General features: G+C 43.5%; 1 pseudogene; it reads left to right on the top strand.

Moving 5' to 3' along the window:
• The first annotated feature begins 2,255 nt into the window (after window positions 1–2,255).
• Window positions 2,256–3,661, top strand: LOC110192359 (sugar phosphate exchanger 3 pseudogene; annotated as a pseudogene).
• Window positions 3,662–6,699: the final 3,038 nt, after the last annotated feature.

The raw sequence follows: 6,699 nt of genomic DNA, 5'->3' as shown, positions 1-6,699 counted from the left end.
TTAGATTTGAATTGAATTTCTCCTTTCCCAAAGTACTTTCACATTCATGAGCTCAAGGATGCTTAGGGAGCTAAGTTGTTTGTGTCCTCTACCTCTTCGGGTTATCTTTTTGTATCATTGTGTTGTATCTCCTCCAGTAGAAGGCGAGCTCCTTGAAGAAGAGGTTATTCATTTTTGTCTCTAGCACCCCAGCATGAAACGAAACATGGCTTCAGTGACTAGAGAAGCCAGCCTTAAAGCCAGGGAGAACTGAGTTCAAGTCCCCTCTGACACATGTTGGCTGTGTCTCTCAGGGCCTCTCTCTACTTTCATCAGCTCTCAAGACTGTAAGTAACAGAGAGGACTCTGGCCTGCATCGGGAGAGGGAATTTCCCCACATTAGTGTTCCCTCTGCCAGTGACGTCACAGTTCCACTCCCCAATCAAACCCCCAGTGCCTCAGTGCCTTAAATACAGTGGATATTTAATTCATTCTTATTGGGTCAGACTGAGTTGAAAGTTCTCTCACTGAAATCAAATGTCACTGTCCTTTGAGATTTGATTGGGGGAAACAAAAGAGTATCTCAAATAATTTTTTTCAAGCCCAGTTTCTAGATAAAGTTATCTTTGTCTCTTCTTCAATAGTATGCAAGACTCCTTGACAGAAAGAATTATATTGAGAAATTGGGCTTGAAGACTCACATCTGGAGAATTCTTGGCTTTAGATCTGTCACTTATATTCTGATGGATGCATTGTTTGAGATAAGGCCTAGTCAAAGGCTGGTTTTAGTGTAAAACAGCAATAGGCCGTATCTGAAAAGTGGCACGTTTAGACTGTGAATCTGTCTATTAGAGGCACATCCTGTGGAAATACATGAATCTCATAACTGACACCATACATTTGCAAATTGAGAGCAGGTATATTTGTTTATTTTTTAAAAGGGAATTTGAGTAACTTCATCTCCAACGTGTAACTTCTTTATGCCCAAAGTCACAGGAATTGGAAAGCATTCTCTATGGACTTTATGGGCTGATAAATGTTTGATGTTTTTCTTCACAAGGCAATATGAAATTCATGAAAGAAGGCTTTCTTCTTTTTTTTTCAATCAATACAACCCTTCCTCATTTATGTAGAGAAGGGATCATATCAATTTATACCACAGAACAGGTAAATTTAAGGTTAGCTGCCAAGGCTGCTTCTGGTCATTCATTATTCCTAAATGTTTGCTGATAGACAGTTCTATCTAGCCAACATGAGGGATTTTAATTTCCTGCACTTGTGGCTTGTTATTTATTTTCAAAGACACAAGTTTCTATTATACTACATTTTAAATGGCATGGTTTCTGAAGGTACAAAGAAAAGCAGTATGAGAGGCTCTGCGGTCTCAGCTTCCTGAACACACTTCTGAGAGAAGCATTGATTCCTCCCCAAAGTACTAAAAATATAGTATCAGGACTGAGAAAATGCAGGAGATAAAAAACAAACAACCAAACTTTGTGGCCTCTCCCTACTAAGCACTCATATTTACTGGTGATTTCATGAAAGTATCTCTTCAATTCCATTGTAATCTAATGTCAGTTAAAACAGCATTCATTTTGAAGAATATAGATGTAGATGGGGACATGTCTAAACAAATAGGATTTGGGGAAAGGATGTTAGTTACTATCCAGCAAAGGGTTGATGCTGATTTCCCCCTGGACTGAGAAATAACTTTAATGTGGAATCTTACAACAAACTTTGACTCCCTGGAGAAATGTTACTTGGTTGAATAACTATTTTCTTCCTGCAATATCTACAACTGCTCAAAGAAAACAATCTCCTGCGCCGGTCATAGGGAGATGTTGCCAAGAGGTACGTCAGGCGGACTAGCCAAGTTCCCAGTTATTTCAAGGTAGTACTTTATTTTAAAGCCACTACCAAAAGGGCCTCTCACTCAAAGGGAGGAGGGTGAACCTCTTCAAAGGTGCTGTTTCTCAGCTGGGGGACTGAGCCACAATTACCAAAGGCTAAGCTTCAATGTGCTTCCTAAAAGCGCTTTGGCTCTGGTGGGGCCCAGCTTCTGCGAAACTGACTAAGGCTGCGGGGACTTTGGCCATCGTGCTCAGCAATACGAGAGCTCCCGCTAGGGGTGCCCTCCTGCTGGCCTGACTGCGCATGCGCCTGACGGTCACGCCCAGGTTCTGGGGCGTTGGCTACTCCGCTTGTGTCGTGGGACGCTCGTTGCTACGCGACAGCTCACGGAGTTCTAGGTTGCTAGGTGAGGGCTCATTTGTTTGACGCAAGCAGCACCCAGCGGTCAGTCGCTGTTCATCCCCGGGCAGGTGCGGTTTCTTACTCCTGTTCTATGTCCAGATCCGGCTTCAGATTTCATTTCCACTCTAGCTCCTACCCAACGCTCAGACGTCAGGCCTAGAACATGGCGTGGCCACGTCTGTTCAGAGCGCTATGGCTCCTGTTTCCTCCGTGCAGCTCTCGCCGCTTGATGGTGCTCCTGCTCACCTTCACCAGCTACGCCCTCTATCATGCTTCGAGGAGGACCTTCAGCAACCTGAAAGTATCCATCGTCAATCAGTGGTCACCTCTCGATTCCCACGTGTCCCCCAATGCTACTTACTTTTGCCGGATTACCACGCAAGCCATCCTTCTTTGGGGGAGGTTGGATGCCATTTTCCTCTTCTCCTATGTGATGGGGATTTTCATCAACGACATAATTGGTGAGTGGATCAGTCTACGGCTGGTCATGGCCATTGGCATGTGCTCCTCAGCCCTAGTGACCTTCTCCTTTAGCACACTAACCGAGTTACCCTACTTTTACAACGAATGGTTTTACAGCTGTCTGCGGGTGCTCAATGGCTTGTGTGAATCCACTGGCTGGCCCTGTGCCGTGGCCATCATGAGTAACTGGCTTGGCGTAACTGGCCAGGGCTTGGTGTCTGTACTCTGGAGTGCCTGTGCCTCTTTGGGCAACGTCTTGGGAGCGTGCCTGGCCTCTCTGCTTCTGCAGTATGGCTATGAATACACCTTCTTGGTAACAGCCTCCATGCAGCTTGCCGCAGGATTGATCATCATCTTCACCCTTTGGCTGTTACCTAAAGAACTTACACTCATAGATACAGAGGATGGAAATGGTTCTGAAGAAGACTTGGACAGTCAGCTAATGAACTCTGAAAATAACGAGATCCAGGAGCTGGAAGAAACCGAGTACTATGACTTTTATGAGGTGGGTGGGGAAGGAGATGACATATCACTTGAACCAATAGCTTTCTTTGAGGCTTCTAGCTTCCCTGGAGTTTTCCTGCATTTCGTGGCCTATGCCAGCATGAAGCTGCTCAATTATTCCTACTTGTTTTGGCTGCCCCTTTATCTAAGCAACAGCTTTGGGTGGGGGGAGTCTCAGGTCAGCCAGCTTTGGCTCTGGTATGATGTTGAAGCAATTGTAGGTGGCGCATTTCACAGCTTCCTCACAAATTTGGTCCAGAAGAGATCTATGTTCGCAGTGTGTGTGCTTCTGGCCACTGGGTCCCTGGTTGGATGTAGCCATGTTCCCAAAATCAAGGCTGTCGATGCACTGCTGACGTCAATTACAGTGTTTTTCACTGGTGCGCCCTCAGATGTAACGGGTTCTGCCATTTCCAGTGATCTGGGTTGCCAGGAGCAGAGGCAAGGGAGCGGAGAGGCCTGACCACACATACAGGCATTGTGGATAGACTTGTTAGCATGCACACAGTAGTGGGACAGTATTTAGTATTTCTGATCCAAGACAAACTAGGACAGATGTGGGTTTTCTATTTTTTGGCGTTCATAGCAGGCTGTACCATTCTTTATTTCCATACTACTACTACTGAGGGAGATAAGAGATTTTGTACAAAAAAGGACAACCCAGACATTTAGAGAATGACCAGTTCGCCTCAGGGAAAGGCTTCCCATAAGAACAGGGAACAAGAAGATCAATTCTATTTTCCTTTCACTGAATGGGACTGGGGGTGGGGTGGAGGGTTAGGGGTTTTAGATAGATGTGGGTGTAGAACTTGAAGCAATACCAGCAACATCTTTGGTCACTTGAGAAGCAGACAGAGCAGCAAGCAAGACAGAACATTGGAAATGTACATACTGCCTTTGGTTTTAATTCACATGCTTTTCTCGAATGTATGGTGTACTTGTTACTCTGATTCCCATTTTTGGCTGTTCATCTAGCCTCTAATGCTTTTTTCTATGTGCAATGGCATGATTAAAGAAGAAAAACTATGGTGTGCATTTGTTGTCTGCTAATAAGAATAATAATAAAATAAAAATAAAACAAATATTTGCTATTACTGGGTTTTTTTTTGTTTATGGTGGTAGTGAATTAAAGGAATAAATGATTTGTCCATATAAGGGATATCAGCTGGGTTGGCATTTCCCTTGAACTCTACCTTCCCCCCAAAATGATACTGCGCCCTCAATTCTTGTGGGAAAAATCCTATTTCATGCTTAAAAACGGAATTGCTTGTCCATCTGGCCTTCATTCTCACTTAATACCAATCTTTTCATTCACCATCTCTGACTCCTGGGAGTACTTATTAACCATCCTTTTCAAAGGACAAACATGGTAGATCAACTACTTTGATGATGGCAACTAAAGTAGGTAGTGACCCAAATGTAGGATGCATGGACTTGAATGGTAAATGAGATGGAGTTAGTATCCTTGGCCCTGCTTTTAGTGGCTTGATCTCTGTTCTAAGTCAGTTTCCTAAGCCATTTCATTGAAGATCTAGAATTGGAGGGAAGCAAGTAAGTGACTTTGCCCAGGAGAGAGGGGTAGATTACAGTTGAAAATTATATTAGCAGAGGGGTCAGACCTGGGAAGTCACTATTCTACAGAAAAATTTAGACTCAGTCTCCAAGGCTGTACATTCCCAATGCCAGATACCATCATTAAGGTTGCTGTGTATTTATGGGTATGTTTCAAATAATGGAAACTAACTAGAGTGGGAGAGAGTATAATTTGGGAGTTTGTAGCCTCTTTGGGGGCTGCCTTTTTTTCTATGCTCTACTATATTTATGAAGGTGGAGGCACAAATCAATGTTATTTTTATCAACCTAGTTTTCAACCAGTTATTGCTTATTGATAAAAATAAAAAATCTTTGTGAACTAGACTCTAATCAGAGGATCATAGGTCCCCAGAGACCATCTACTCTAACCCTCTCTTTTTACACATGAGAAAACTGAGGACAAGGGTGGTTTAGGGCATTGACCAAAGCAGTAAGCATCACAGGGGGGAATTCGAACCTTACTGCTGTTTTTCTTTAGTGTTTTCAGTCATGTCTGATTCTTCATGACCCCCTTTGGGATTTTCTTGGCAAAGATACTAGAGTGATTAGCCATTTCCTTCTCCAGCTCATTTTAGAAATGAGGAAACTGAGGCAAACAGGTTTGAGTGACTTGCCCAAGGTCACGCAGCCAGTAAGTGTCTGAGGCAGGATTGAACTCAGGTCTTCCTGACTCTGGGCCTGGCTCTCTATCCACTGCGTCACCTAGCTGCTGAAATGTGAACCTTGGTCCTGTGATTTCAAGACTACATAGAGGGCAAAAGAAAGGAAAATAAACTGACTTTTATATTTTTAAAGGGAATCTTTAAGAAATTTCTGTATACACACATTTACCTGTGTGAGTTATGAAGATTAAAATGTTATTAGGTGCCTTAAGATCACCTCATATCGCTTATTGCCTAGTAAGAGGTCACAAATCCTACTCCTTTGGTCTGTTTTCTAGCTACCTCACTTACTAGCAACAAGCAATGCTCTCATTTCTGTGATGGTATTTTATAGACTTTGATTTTCCCCATTGTCTAATATTGTGGCTGTTTTCAGCTAAGTTTAGACAAACTATATGGTTGGGTAAATTAACCTCAGTTTACCTCTTTCTAAACAGATTTGGTTGGAATAATTGACATTATCCCATTTTGTAGCCAAGTGATTACCCATTGTTTTCCTAGCAAGTTGAGACAAAGCAGAACTGAGGAGGTCCAGGTTTCTGGCTTCCTTTGTTCCAAATATGTCACTGAGAGAAGTTTTGTACTTTGGTCTGGAATTCTTTCATTGTTAGTTTAGCCTGACAGTCTGAAGAGGGGGATAAACAGTAAAAAAAAAAATTTCCCCAAATTCATTTTATTTCTTTTCTATTGATTTTTCTCCCTTAAGGAAAAAATATTCTCTAGGATAGTAAAGGCTAACTGGAAAGTGCCTCCATCCTTCCCTGTGCAGACAGCTCTCTGATGCCCACTAAGCTGAAACACACAGAATTCCCCGCCTTGCCTTTTATTTTTATAAGTTGAAAGTAGTGTTGGGGGCGGAGCCAAGATGGCAGAGTGAAAGCAGTGACTTGCTTGAGCTCTCCCCCAAACCCCTCCAAATACTCATAAAAAATGGTTCTAAACAAATTCTGAAACAGCAGAACCCACAAAAAGACAGAGTGAAACAAATTTCCAGCCCAAGACAACCTGGATGATTGGTCAGAAAGGTGTATCGTGCCGGGCTGGGGGCTCAGCGCAGCGTGGGCGCACAGGCCGCAGGGGACCTGGAGCAGGCCTCAGAGGACTGAATCGCGGGCAGCTGGGGAGGTTTCCAGACTCCTCAATCCACCAATGCCAAAGACAACTTAGAAGGTCAGTGGGAAAAGTCTGTGTCTGTCGATGCTCAGAGAGGAAGGCGGTGTCTCAGCTCCATTCCCCAAGAGCCTGG

This window comes from Phascolarctos cinereus, unplaced genomic scaffold, assembly GCF_003287225.1.
Source record: "Phascolarctos cinereus isolate Bilbo 61053 unplaced genomic scaffold, phaCin_HiC Scaffold_8;HRSCAF=390, whole genome shotgun sequence".
Classification (NCBI taxonomy): Eukaryota; Metazoa; Chordata; class Mammalia; order Diprotodontia; family Phascolarctidae; genus Phascolarctos; species Phascolarctos cinereus.
Note: the sequence above shows the minus strand (reverse complement) of the source record. Positions and strands in the feature narration are given on the sequence as shown.